Consider the following 14,466-nt stretch of genomic DNA (forward strand, 5'->3'; position numbering starts at 1 on the left):
ACAATGGGAGATAAAAGTTACACATTTGTTCAACTATAGATTCCAAAAATGGATCTTAAAGAAAAATGTGCCAAAAATTGCATATAGCATGATGAGAGTGCAATCTCAATGCCATGACCTTCCTTGGTATGTTAATGGTCCAACTCACCTACACCATTTCTTTGCATTCCACATTCAGACATCTTTTATTGATCCAACTAAAGTTGCAAAAACATTGAAGGTAGACCCAAAACCTTCCAAACAGTGAAGTGTGTTTCATTCAATGTGAACAGAAAATGACCTCTTTTTCACCGGCCAATCTCTATGCGCATAGCCTTCAATTGCATTTAAATTGTGTGCCAAATTTCTATTAATTTACCTGTTCTTGTGACTTTCTCAAACTTGCCCCACACTTCCACTCACTTCCCTAACCACACTTCCAACTTACTCTCTCAATCCCATGCCATCAATGTCAATCAATCACTTGCCTCCACCCAACTTTAGGGTTTACTTCTTTTAGTTTATTTATTGTGCTTGAGTTTCCTTCTACATTTCTCTCCATAGTTACAATATCTGGACCAGGGTCTAATTCTTGAAAGGGGGCTAGTTTTCAAATTTGTTGCTTCAAGTTATCTCTTAAATCAATAACTAAGAAGTAAGATAACCATATCAAGAAGTTTTACTGCATGATAAATTGCATGATAAATTTGATTTCATATCAATATTTAGTTTAATATTTTACACTAAAAAAAATCATGAAATAGAAACCAATATTTAAAGACCAAAATAATTAGTTGTAATAGTAACTAAATTAGAGACCATTTTAGAAACTAAAAAAGAAATTAGTTTCTAAATTAATTTATATTATTGTTAAATAGTTTCTAAATTGATATCTAATTAGCAACCAAGGTTTTAGAAACCAAATTTAGAAACTAAATAATTGGTAGTTAAAACTTTGATTGCTAATTAGATACCAATTTAAAAACTATTTAACAATAATAGAAATTAATTTAGAAACCAATTTTTTATTTAGTTTATAAAATGATTGCAACTAATTATTTTAGTCTCTAAATATTAGTTTATATTTGTAGTATTAGTTATATCTAAAACAATTGTAATTCTTTTATTACCTTTATTATTACTAGTGGAAAAAGAGATTTTTGGGATCCACATTTTTTTTTATCATTATTATATTTATATATATTTTTTAAAAATAATATACTAAATAACAAGAAGACTAAATCAAATGATAAGAAGAGATAAAAATTATACTTTTTAAGAGAGATAACAATATATTAGTATTAAAAATAAAATAAAAATTAATTATAAAAACAATTAGTTATTTAATAAATACTTAAAAAATAAAAAATAATTAAAATATCCAAAATAAAATAATAAAATAAAATATTAATAAGGATAAAATAGAAACAAATTTATGTAGACCAAAACATTCCTAATTTGTATATAGATATAGATAATTATTCTGTTTATAACAATTCTATCAATATATATCATTTTTATTTTTTTTATGTGCTTTTAAAAAAAGGATTGTACTCAATCATCTAAATAAATAGATAAAATTTATTTGATTAATAATATATATATGTATATATTTTTTATTTTTTTTTCTACATTTTGTCCTATTTTTTTAAGATATATAAAATTAATAGCTTTTTTTTCACTATTTTGAATTGAAGTTGGGTATTTGTTGTGGTATATTTAATAGTTGCTCCATATTTTGCATATAGTTGAATAGAAAATCAAAAGTAGAATAAAATGAGCATGGGAGATGAATTTAATGCATTAATTGAAGGCACTCTAAAGTTATGTTCTAGGTTTTGTGATTTGCTGGCTTCTACTTTGTTTTCAAAAATTTACCTTTTCTTTCTCTCCTCTTTTTTCCTCACTCCTGCCAATGCCATTGTTTTCTTGGCATATGCTTTTGTTTGAATCCAGATTCTGTGTTTCTAATTTCTCTTTTCATAGAATTGTTTGTATTAATAGGGTTTTTCTGGCTCAAACATATTATTATTATTATTATTATTATTTTTTTTTTTATTTTTATTATTATTATTATAACATGTTTGACCCATTCAAATGGCCTTGTGTTTAATTGAATAAATGGTTTTTGAAGAAAAAAAGTCTTTGGAGGATGTCTTTCTCCTTGACAAGTACCCACCAACTCTTTTCCTCTTTCATTCATATATGAATGTTTTCTTTTAAGCTAAATATATAATTTATGCTGCAAACTCAATTAACTATTGTATCAAAAAAATATTAAATTGACCTTAAATACACATTCTGAATTTTAATTTGGTTCATATAGTGTATTCTTAATATGATTCTTACCCTATAATAAACTTGTAATCTAATCTTTATTTATACACGTATATAATTAAAAATACACTGAAGATCAAATTATAGGAGTATAAGATAATTAATAATAGTAATATTTACACACATAAGACCAACTTAATATAAATTTTTATATATGAAAACCACACTTAAAATTTGAAACATACATAAAAACTAAAATACACGTTTGATCATATAAAACAATTTTTTTAACACTATTTTTGTTAAACAGTATTCTGAATGCAATGACATAGATGGGATATTCTAAAGATTTTATGTACAAAAATAAGAGAAAACTTCCTCATAGTCACTTCTTTGATTATTAATTATATTATATATTGAGTGTTGTAATTAAGTAAAATAATTATAATCTCGTTAAGGCACTCAATATTTGGTCAAGTTAGTGTTTAAAAAAATCTTCTAATATCTATAAATTTGATATATTTTTTTTATCAACAAATAAATAGGGAATATTTTAGAAATGTTTAAACCTATTACACAAATAGGTTATGTGCATAGTTATTTAGTCTGTATTTAATTTAAAAACTTGTGAATTTCAAAGTTAAATTTGTCATTGAAACTAAGTTTTACATTTAACAAAACCCTTTTTCACAAACACTCTTACCAAAAAAAGAAAAGAAAAGAATCTCATGCTATATTGATTTAGTTTGTAACCAAGTAAAATAATGTTGTATTCATGCATATTAAAAAATGTTGTATTCTAATATAATTGACCTTAGAATTATTGGTTACATGTGTACAATTATCCTCTAGTAACCTCAACTTTTATTTTTTCACTAAAGGATTCTAAAGGATTGGAAATATCACTACAAGAAAATTATGAAATAGAAACCAATTTTAGAAACAAAAAATAATTAGTTGTTATAGTTACTAAATTAAAGACCATTTTAGAAATTAAAAAAAAAATTATTGGTTTTTAAATTAGTTTCTATTATTGTTAAATATTTTCTAAATTGGTATCTAATTAACTATCAAAGTTTTAACTACCAACTATTTAGATTCTAAATTTGGTAGCAAAAACCTTAGTAACTAATTAGATACCAATTTAGAAACCATTTAACAATAATAAAAACTAATTTAGAAACCCAAAGTTTTTTTAGTTTCTAAAATGATATCTAATTTAGTCACTATAACAACTAATTATTTTTTGTCTCTAAAATTGATTTCTATTTCATGATTTTCTTGTAGTATATTGTCCCCTAACCCATTCCTTCCATTTCTTATATTAGAAATGAAAACGGTATGATTTTTCTTCATGAAACAAAACTTAAACTTATATCAAGTTCTTTTATGTATATTAAGCCTAGAATTTTATGGTTACTGTGGGATTATCAGGTACAGGATCTTCTGATGTTTGGCACAGGGTCGAATGAAGCGGGACTGTGGGATTATCAGGTGCTCAAGGAGACTAAAATATGTAAGCAAAGGAGCGTCAGCAGTTGCAGGGGAAGGGAAGCAGAGCGGAAGGAAGATAAGCGCTGTTTTTTAGCAGTATAATAAGGAAGAAGGAGGTTCTGATGAAGTCAAAAGAACCTACGTAGTTACTCTTTATCTATGGTCCTAGGACTAAGACAGTATGCGGTGTTGTGTTGGCTTTTTAATGTGGGGACAAGTGGTGGCACTGCTGAGACTTGTGTTCTATTGTTATCCTTTCTTAGTGGTGAATTCAGGTACGTAAGGTCATGTTCTGGATCCCCCTTTTGGAGTAGAGAATTATGGTTGATGGGTGATACGTGTGGTGTTGTAGGGGAGTATTGGACACTTGTTTACTGTGTAATATGTTTTGGTTACTAGTAGGTTCTTGTTTTTGAAACTTTTTTAAGAATGATGTAAGGCTCTTGGATATGTAAATGGGTTGAGGTACCCCTCAAGTATCTCTCTTAATTTATTTTATTCATTGCTGAGAAAAAAAAAAACCTAGAATTTTATCTTAATAATTTGTGTAATAGAATATTTGATATCAAATATTTGCACGAGTCATCAAAGTGAAATTATATTTTTAATTAAAGAGTTGAGTAGGAAAATAACACTATTTTCAAGAGTGGTTTCACTATATAAATTAACCTTAAAATATATTACACGTTCATCGAATATGAAATGGGTAGATTGTACTTTTTCTACTCAATATATAAAAATATGGTTAAAGTGGTCCTTCAAACTTAACTTTTAGTAATATTTTACAATCTTTTTTATAAAATAACTTCTAAATTTAACTATCACAAAATCGTAATATAATGCATATTTGATTATATATCTAATTGATATAAAAAATTTAACACTTTTTAATGTTAAATAGTAATGAGAATAGAGGGGATCTTCATAATTGATGACACAATAGGTTTAAGAATTCTTGTTGGATACCATCTTACAAAGTGATCTTTAAACTAACTTAATCTCATAAAATCAACTTAATAAAGTTTTAGATGATATGTATTTATCAGATGGTTTAGAATATATTTAGATGGTCTACTAAAATCATCTTCTAGATCATCTCACGATGGCTTGACAAGATAGTTGACGACTAAGTTTGTTAGGTATTTTTGTTTCTTTACAATTGGCTTCACTAATGGTTTGTAATTAACTTTTTTTGAATCTTATCAATAACAAAAGTTTTTCAGCTTTTCTTTTATCTTCTTATCTTTTTTTCTTTGGATTTCCTTTTTCTTTTGTGAAATCATCTAAAGATGATAAGAAAACAAATTGTCTGAGATAAGATAATATTTGCACTCTACTTATATAATATAATTTTGGTCATATCTCTAATTTATGTGAGAGTTCCAATACACATTCCATATTGATCATCTTGAGTGTGAGAACAAAGAAGAGTTTGATAGTGGTAACAAACAAGCTCGACAAACCTCACTTGAATAGGCAAACCTCACTTGAATAGACTATGATAAACTCTAATATATTTTAGAAAGTTGACTTGTCAATAACTCAATATCACAAAACTAATTTATAAAATAAAATTTGAAGTCAGTTATATATTATATAATTTGACTATATTTTTAAATCGATTAAATTTTCCTAACACATTCCTATAACAAGTATCTTAAGTGTAAGAATAAAGTAAAATATTATAAATGTTCCTGCCGGTGGACTCGATCGCCTTCGTACGTCTCACAATACTTCCACGTCCGATTCTTTGTGCCTTCGTTCGTGCCTCTCTCAATCCAACACCTGAAATCACAAAGACAAAGGGCGCCCTAGAGATCGTTTGCACTCCGACGCTCAAGTCAATCTTAGGGCTAGGAAACACCAAAACTCTTAAGCGTAAAAGCTCTGTGTGAACTGTGTGTGTGAAGCGGCGCAAATGAATAACATACCTTACTAGGTTTGTTACTTCCTTTTATATAGTCCAGGGTTTCCACTGTTTCCACTACCCAAAATAGGCTTTTTGAGGGTGGGCCCTAGCGCCGCTATTACCCACTCTTAAGGCAACCTAGCGCGTAGGGCTCCCTAACTGAAGTGCGGGACGACCACTTGGGTGCCAACTCGTGCACCTGATCTCTGGGATCGGTTGTCCTGGGAGCGCCCTAGCCGTTCACGTGCCATGCATGCAACTCACCCCTGGAACATGACCTTCTCGGATCGTATATTTCCCAGTGGCTCTTTACTTATGTTACGCCTGAACGCACCATCCACACCACACGTATGGACTCTCATGACCTAGGTTTCTCCCTAACTGATAACTAGTATGTGGTCTGGGATCCACCTCTCGTGGCCCAGCTCTGTTGTTCGAGTCACCGATGTTTGACCTCTACAATGTCGAGGACATGTCAGCACATCCTGGTGATCGATGTCTGACCACTCTTCAGTACCTTGGCGCACGTGCCTCCTGAGACACTGGCCCATGCCGCTCGTGAAACCCACCTTACGCGACCTCATCATTACTAGTGGTCAAACGACGCCCGAGGATGGGTTGGTACACAAGCCCCCCAATATCAAGCGATAACTTGTTCAGCGAAGAGACTAAGTCCTCGTTCGGGCGACCTACGTTCCAACAACGCCTCTAACGAACTCTTTGAACTTTAGGTAGCACGCTTGCCCGTCTCATCTACCGCGTACTTATGTTGCGGGGCTTTGCACACTAACCTGAACTGACCTAACCCTTACTCAGAATCAGGGGTGGATTTAACTGTAACTGCGCTGCTCAACCTTGGCGTTCTCACTCGAGAGGGCGGTGTTCTCTGCGAACCTGCCCTTTCCTCTACCGAGGCTTCTAACCCAAGGGAAAGCCTGTGACTGACCTCTTAAAAGAGGATTTCACCGATGGACCATTTCTCTCAACCCTACGTTCTCACTCGAAGGGAAGGTGTCCTCTGCAAACCTACCTCCTCCGTACTCAAGATCCTCTAACGTAAGGGAATGACTCGTATCTGACCTCGTCCTCGCTCAAAGGCGAGGGAGGATTTCTCTGGTGAACCATACTTGTTCATTCTTGGTGTTCTCACTCGAGGGGGAGGTGTTCTCTACGAACCTACCTTTCCAACACTTGAGGCTTTTAACCCAAGTGAACGGTTCACAACTGACCTCATCTTCGCTCAAAGGCGAGAAGGATTTAACAGGTGAACTATTTCGTTCAACCTTGGCGTTCTCACTCGAGGGGGAGGTGTTCTCTATGAACCTACCTTTCCTGCTCTCGAGACTTCTAACGCAAGGTGAACAATTCGTATCTGTAATGTACAAAAAATTCAAGTATATACTTCAATAGAAATTTACTAGGCGACCTCATTAAAAAACCCTTATAAGGGAAAAAGAGTGTCCCCTAAGAATTATGCACAAGGCTACTGTTCAGTTGAAGTAAACTTGAGGTTGGTCGCATTCCATGTACGAGGAACCACGCCTTGTTAGAATATATGGCCTTAAACGAGAGGGGGGGGGGGTGAATTGTTTAAGAGGGATTTTCGCAAACTTTGAAGGTATAATGAAAATCAATGCTGAATTACAGAGAAAAGAATCAAAGAAATAAAGAACCAAAACTGTTTCAAGATGATATTAGAAAAACAATCGGTTGTTTCTTCGAAACAATCGATTGTTTTTATCAGCAGTTTATAAAAACAACTTAAAAACAAAATTTAAAGAGTTAAGGGTAAGAGATAAGCACGCAAGCAATTTATACTGGTTCACTCTTACACCAAGAGCTACATCCAGTCCACAGAAACCACTGGGTATTCCATTATGCAATCAAAACCAGATTACAAACACCACACACCAAAGTAGTGACCTTGAACCCCTAAAGAAACACACTACCTTTGGCAAAGCACACCAAGAGTGTTGATCTTGAACCCCTCAAGAACACACAACACTCCTTGGCAACACAAATACAGAAATACAGTAATCAAGGAAGAAGGGAATAAAATACACCTGGGTATTACAAAGCTTAAAGTTCAGAATTACAACCCAATCCTATTCCACGCACTTAAGAATGATCCAAAGCTCTTTCAAATCTTTGAAAAACTGTTTTGATAAACTCTTTCTGTTCCTCCAAGATTAGGAGCGTAAAACCACTTTTATATAGACCCACCAAGTAGTCAAAAGCATTTAATAAAGGAGCCAAGTTAGTTAGGATTATTTAAAACATATTAAAACCGCTTAACAGAATTCTGTTAAGGTTTGCAGGAAAACAATCGGTTGTTTTGTCGAAACAATCGATTGTTTTGGTTTGACAGCAAAGTCAACCAAGTTTTTCAAAAACAGCTAAGGTAAAACAACCTGTTGCTTTGAAAAACAACCTGTTGAATTTTTGACAGCTTTTTAGAAAACACATCTTTTCAAAAGGTTAAAGATTCAAATGAACTTGGATCATCTTAAGGAGTGAATTAACAAGTTTCAAACAACTAGACAACACACACACACACCCAACAACAAGGTCTTCAAGCTTTCCTCTTAGATTTGGAGACATCAAACGCCTCCCTCCAACGTCTCAAGCCTGTATGCTCCATTCCCAAGGGCCTCTGTCACTCCGAAAGGTCTAGTCCACTTGGGGGATAGCTTGTTCTCTAATCGATATGGGTGGGTCTTCCGCATCACCAGGTTGACGACCTAGAACTAGAGATGTTTCAGCTTCTAGCTGCACTTGTACTCCACCCTTTTTTTCAACGCTTCAGCTGCTGGTTCGGGTCGCCTCTCACGCGACTATCTCTGGTAGGGCGACCCCTTCTTCACTTGCTGCCCTGGTGGTAATCATGAACACCCCTCTCTTCGTCTTGAGGTTACTCTCATAACACCTCTTAGTCTCCTTCTAATCTGACTTGATGGTGATTACCTTTCCCCCCAAGTCAGGCAGCTTCATCTTCATGTGCCTCGTCGATGATATGCCCTCAGCCTGTTCAACGTAAGTCTACCTATCAGTATATTGCGAAGGGGGCGTTGACAACGAGGTACCTGATGTTCTCCGTACGGGACGCAATACCGTATGTGAAGGTGGTCCTCAGCTCCAAGTGCCCACACACCTCCACTTGGTCTCCCACAAATTCGTACAGGTAGCCAGTATAAGGCCTTAGCAGGTCAGGGGACAACTGCAGCTTGTTGAAAGTTGTCCAGAACATCACATTTGCCGAACTTCCTTGATCCACCAGTACATGGTGTACATTCCTCCCAGCGGTTACTACTGAGATCACCACCGGATCATTGTCGTAGGGGACAACGTCTCAGAGGTCGGCCTTAGTGAAGACGAGGTCGACGTCGAGAGCGTCATCTACCTCTTACGCTTCTACTGACATCACTATTCATGCATATCTCTTCCGCTGAGAAACAGTGCACCCTCTTCTTGAAAAACCTTTCGAAATGGTGTGAACTTCACCATGCACGGGAATTTCATACCCCTAGTCACCCCTTGTCACCGCCACGTCCGCATCACCTTGTGTTTCCTACAAGTAATCCCTCAAGAAACTGTTCTTCACCAACTCATCCAGCTAGTGTCCCAGCGCCAAATAGTTGCGTAAGGGGAGGCCGAATGCTTGATGAAACTCACACCAGGCGTTCTTGTTGAGCCTGAGCTTCTTGTCGGTCTTAGCGAGTATCTTCACTCTCTATGTTATGTTGGGGATAGCGATAAGGTCCTTTAATTCTACTATGAAATCGTGCCTTGGTGACACATTTTCTCTTGCATGCCCCCTGATTTGGGGCTTCTTGTGTTGGTAGGGTTGCTGCTTCGTCGGGGTCTTCTTCTTTGTCGTTGCCTCATGCACCCTCAGGGGTTGAGGTCACCCTGGTGCACGTGGGCACATGGGAACAACACACGTGCGCTTCTCATGGACTTCTCCATCCGCAGTAATGTAAGCCATCGCTCGATGCCTTATCTTGTCGAAAGTTTTAGGGCGATTCATGATAAGTGATTCGCTAAAGGACCCTGACATGATGTCTTTTCTGAACGAGTGCACTATCATCGTTTCTTCCTTGATGTGTAGCCTCACCACCTGTACCCCAAAGCGGTTGAGGAATTCTTTCAGGGACTCTCCCTAATATTGTCTTACGTCAAAGAGATCGTAAGAGACAGGTGGGGGAGCTCGATTCGCGATGTATTGCTCTCTGAACAACTTAGTGAGTTGTGGGAACGACGTCACGTGGCCATCAAGAAGGTTGATGAACCAATCCATTGCTGCTCCCACCAATGTGCTCATGAACAACTTGCATCGCACCGCGTCAGAACCCCCAACTAACATCATCTGCGTATGGAAAGTCGTGAGGTGAGCCTTTGGGTCCTCAATTACAGTGAAGGTGACTTTGGGCCCTACGAACGTGGTTGGAATCACGACATCCATGATCGTTTGCGAGAACGACATCGGGAATTTCCTGGGTGGCGTCGCAGGCTCTTGATCTTCCTCCTCACGTTCGCCTTCCCGATTTTGCAGATCCCTGCGCAATTCCTCATTCGATCGGCGCAGTTCTTCGTTTGTTGGTTGCGACGCAGCCAAATCAGCCTAGATGCGTTCTTGATCCGCTCTTGACGCAACCACTTCTACTTGGAGGGCCTGCATTGTTTCCATAATTTGTTGCAGGGTGAGACTTTCGCCCCCATTTGGTGCAACAGATCCTTGGCTCATATTTCTCATCTTCTTGATCTTTCTTGTTCTTGCTAGTGGGACAATGTTTTAGTTCGGGCCCCACGGTGGGCGCCAAATGTTCATGCCGGTTGACTCGATCGCCTTCGTACGTCTCACGATACTCACACGCCCGATTCTTTGTGCTTTCGTCCGTGCCTCTCTCAATCTAGCACCTGAAATCACAAAGACAAAGGGCGCCCTAGAGGCCATTTTCACTCCGATGCTCAAGTCAATCTTAGGGCTAGGAAACACCAAAACTCTTAAGCGTAAAAGCTTTGTGTGAATTGTGTGTGTGAAGCGGCGCAAATGAATAACGTACCTTACTAGGTTTGTTACTTCCCTTTATATAGTCCAGGGTTTCTACTGTTTTCACTACCCAAAATAGGCTTTCTGAGGGTGGGTCTTAGCGCCGCTATTACCTACTCTTAGGGAACCTAGCGCGTAGGGCTCCCTAACTGAAGTGCGACCTCTGACGGGACGACCACCTGGGTGCCAACTCGTGCACTTGATCTTTGAGATCGCCCGTCCTGGGAGCGCCCTAGCCGTTCACGTGTCATGCATGCAACTCACCCCTGGAACATGACCTTCTCGGGTCGTATCTTTCCTAGTGGTTCTTTACATGTGTTAAGCCTGAACGCGCCATCCACACCACACGCATGGACTCTCGTGACTTAGGCTTCTTCCTAACTGATAACTGGTGTGTGGTCTGGGATCCACCTCTCGTGGCCCAGCTCTGTTGTTCGAGTCACCAATGTTCAACCTCTACAATGCCAAGGACATATTAGCACATCCTGGTGATCGATGTCTGACCACTCTTTGGTACCTTAGCACACGGACTGGCCCATGCCGCTCATGGGACCCACCTTACGCGGCCTCCTCATTACTAGTGGTCAAACGATGCCCGAGGATGGATGGGTACAATAATAAATGACACCATAAATCTAACAAATCTCATTAAAATGTTTTTTTTATCAGCCTGTCATTAAAATATTTTTTATATACCATTTTAGAAAATACATTGTAAATATAATAATTTGTTTTATTGAAAATTAGAAAATAAGGGAAAAGTGGAGCTAAGAAAAAAAGTACTTAATTATCGTAGTAATTCCTTATTCTAACTTTTTCTTGATCATACTGGTGGAACAACTTCTGCACCTACCGGATTACGAAGGGAGTAGAGTTAAAGTATCCTATCATGCGGAAACCGAAAGAATTGCCACGAGTCAAACACCCACTTTCTTCTATGCAAAGATATTCCAACATTTTTCTTTTATTATTGCTGTCTTTTCACAACCCTAAATTCAACGAATCTACAATTACGTATCTCTTGCGCTTCACATAAATATTACATATAATAATAATAATAATCATAATATTATTATTATTATTATTATTATTATTATTACTATTATTATTATTTTATGAAACTAAACCAACCAATGAAAATGGAATTCCTTTTCTGTTCGAAGTGTCTTCACATCACTAATTTGAAGAAAAAGAAAATTAATTATGATAACAACAAATTACCATTGGTTATTTTAGAGTGGTGCTCAAATCAAATGCTTAATGTCAAAAATGATGGCGTTTGTGGCATTGTTTACTCGTGAAATTAATTATGTTACGTTTTTCTAAGGTTATTTTTCTTTTATATTAACGTTTGACCACGGTGTTAGTATTATCGTATAAAATTTCAAAGATAACATTTTTTTATATTAAAAAAGGAGGACCCAAATATTCAATTATTATGAGAGTATTTATTTATCTGAATAAATTAAACAATGGGAAATTGGGAGAAGAGATTCAATTTTATAGTCTAGTCATATCTCAAACCTAAAGAAAGATCGTTATCGTTTAACAGAAATTATAATTCAATCAAACTAATTAACCTAATTAATCATCGTCAGCATGACGTGACAAGGGTTGTTCTTGTTAAACGTGACAATAATCTCCTTCCCATATGTTTTAAGCAAGAGTTTTTTTAAATATTAAGCTTAATAAAAATATATTATCGATACAATGTCCTTTTCTTACTTCTAAAGAATCTAGATATGATTTTATTCATCTAAATATATTTTTCTCTTATTTTCATCTCTCTAACTTTTATTTTTTATCATCAAAATATATTTTCTAACGGTTAACAAATTATGACTAAATTTTAATTACAATTAGTCTGATAAAAAATAAATTAGAGAAAAAGTAAGACATATTTTAAAAAAATTGAAACATAATTTTGAATTTTTGTTTAAAGGAACAATAAAATATTATTCAAATTTAAGAGGCTCCTTATGAATTGTAGTTTTAAACTTTTTCTTTACATTTAATAAAGATTATTTTTTAAGCACAGACACTGTGAACAAAACTACTTTGTTACCTAACTTAAAAGACTAAAATATATTTTATGTTCCTTATCTTTTGACTAAGATTCGTTTTATTAATCTATTTTCAGGTTTGTTTATTTTTTATTTAATTGAGGCCCATGCTGTACAAACAGTTGTTTTAGATTTTAGATGCAATTTTAAACTTGTTTTTACTATTTCAAGACTTTATTGTTTTTCTTAAGATTGATTTATATGAAAACTATAAATCTCTATTAACGTTCAAAAAGGTTATAAAAATGGTAAAATTGCTTTAAAAATATGTCTCGCATTGAATAAGAAAATAATTCAATAATCATCTTTTAGTTTTTCAATTATTTGTGAAATTATTCTTAAAATTTTATTAATTTGTTTATTTAAATATTAGTTGACTTTCGTGATTTTCATACTAGTGAATTTAGTAGAAGAAATTTCATATTTTGAGTTAATCTTCAAATTTGTGTAACTAAAACTAAAGGATCATTAGTTTAGAAAAAAAATGTGACTCAATTTGTAACAAAATCACCACAATAAATAAACAAAATATAAAAATACACTTTAATCAATTAAAAATTAAAAATAATTTATATTTAACCGTTAATATATATTTTTATCAAAAAATATATATAATTAGTACAATCTTCTATGCACCGCATAAGGTTGATGAGGTGACATTTCCCTTAAGTTATTATCCAAAATCTATAGATTTTAATGAATACTTTTTCTTATCATTCTTCATTCCATATTCATCTATCTTCATTATCGTGATTTAGACTATGTTCATCCAGTGAAAACATGATAAGATAGAGTGGTCTATCTTACGCACACACATGACATACAAACATTCATATATATTTTTAAAAAAACAAACAATTTGATTGATTTTTGCACAAAAATGATGCAATTTACTTTGTTTATTACTAGAATGAGTAAATTTTGTTTAATTGTTGGTACGACTTCGTTTGGAAGAAGTCATGTTGGTGCAAACTTACTTCAATTTCGATTAAGTGAAACATCAAAGTTATGTCATAATGACTTAGTGTCAAAATTTTCGAAGAAGAAGTCATGTTGAGTAGGCATGACTTTGATTAACATTTTGGGTAGGATTTAATTGAAGTCATGCATAGTATAAAATAACATTATCTTACTGAAATAAACATTGAGAAAATTAATGTTAAATAAAAACAAAAAGACTAATGACAATTTCAATAATTTTTATTTAAATTATCCAAATTTGTAAATATTTTTTGTTTACTTATTCTAATAATAAATAAAGTTAAAATTATATTTTGGTGAAAAACCCAATTTGTTTATGTGGAAGGCCCGGTCAAATATTCATATTTAGTAGTATTTAATGAATAACATTAATTAAACCTATAATCTAAGTTTCAATAAAAATTAGGTGAAATTATACACAATATACATCAAAGTAAAAATTACAAATAAATAAATAAATACCATATCTATATATAATGCAAGAATGATTTTCTTTTTGACATCTCTCGTTCTTTCTGCCTCTGTCGTTGAATCCAAACTTCCACCAACAAATACACCAAACTTTACTTAAAACCCTTCCTTCTCCTTCTTCTTTCACATCCTCTGTGTCCCACATAGCAATAAATTCTCTATAGTTTCCATACTATATATATATATATATATATATATATATATATATATATATAAGTACGAAAAATTTCCACATTAGAATT

The sequence above is a fragment of the Phaseolus vulgaris genome, chromosome 4, assembly GCF_051622355.1.
Source record: "Phaseolus vulgaris cultivar YP4 chromosome 4, ASM5162235v1, whole genome shotgun sequence".
In the NCBI taxonomy this organism is placed as follows: domain Eukaryota; kingdom Viridiplantae; phylum Streptophyta; class Magnoliopsida; order Fabales; family Fabaceae; genus Phaseolus; species Phaseolus vulgaris.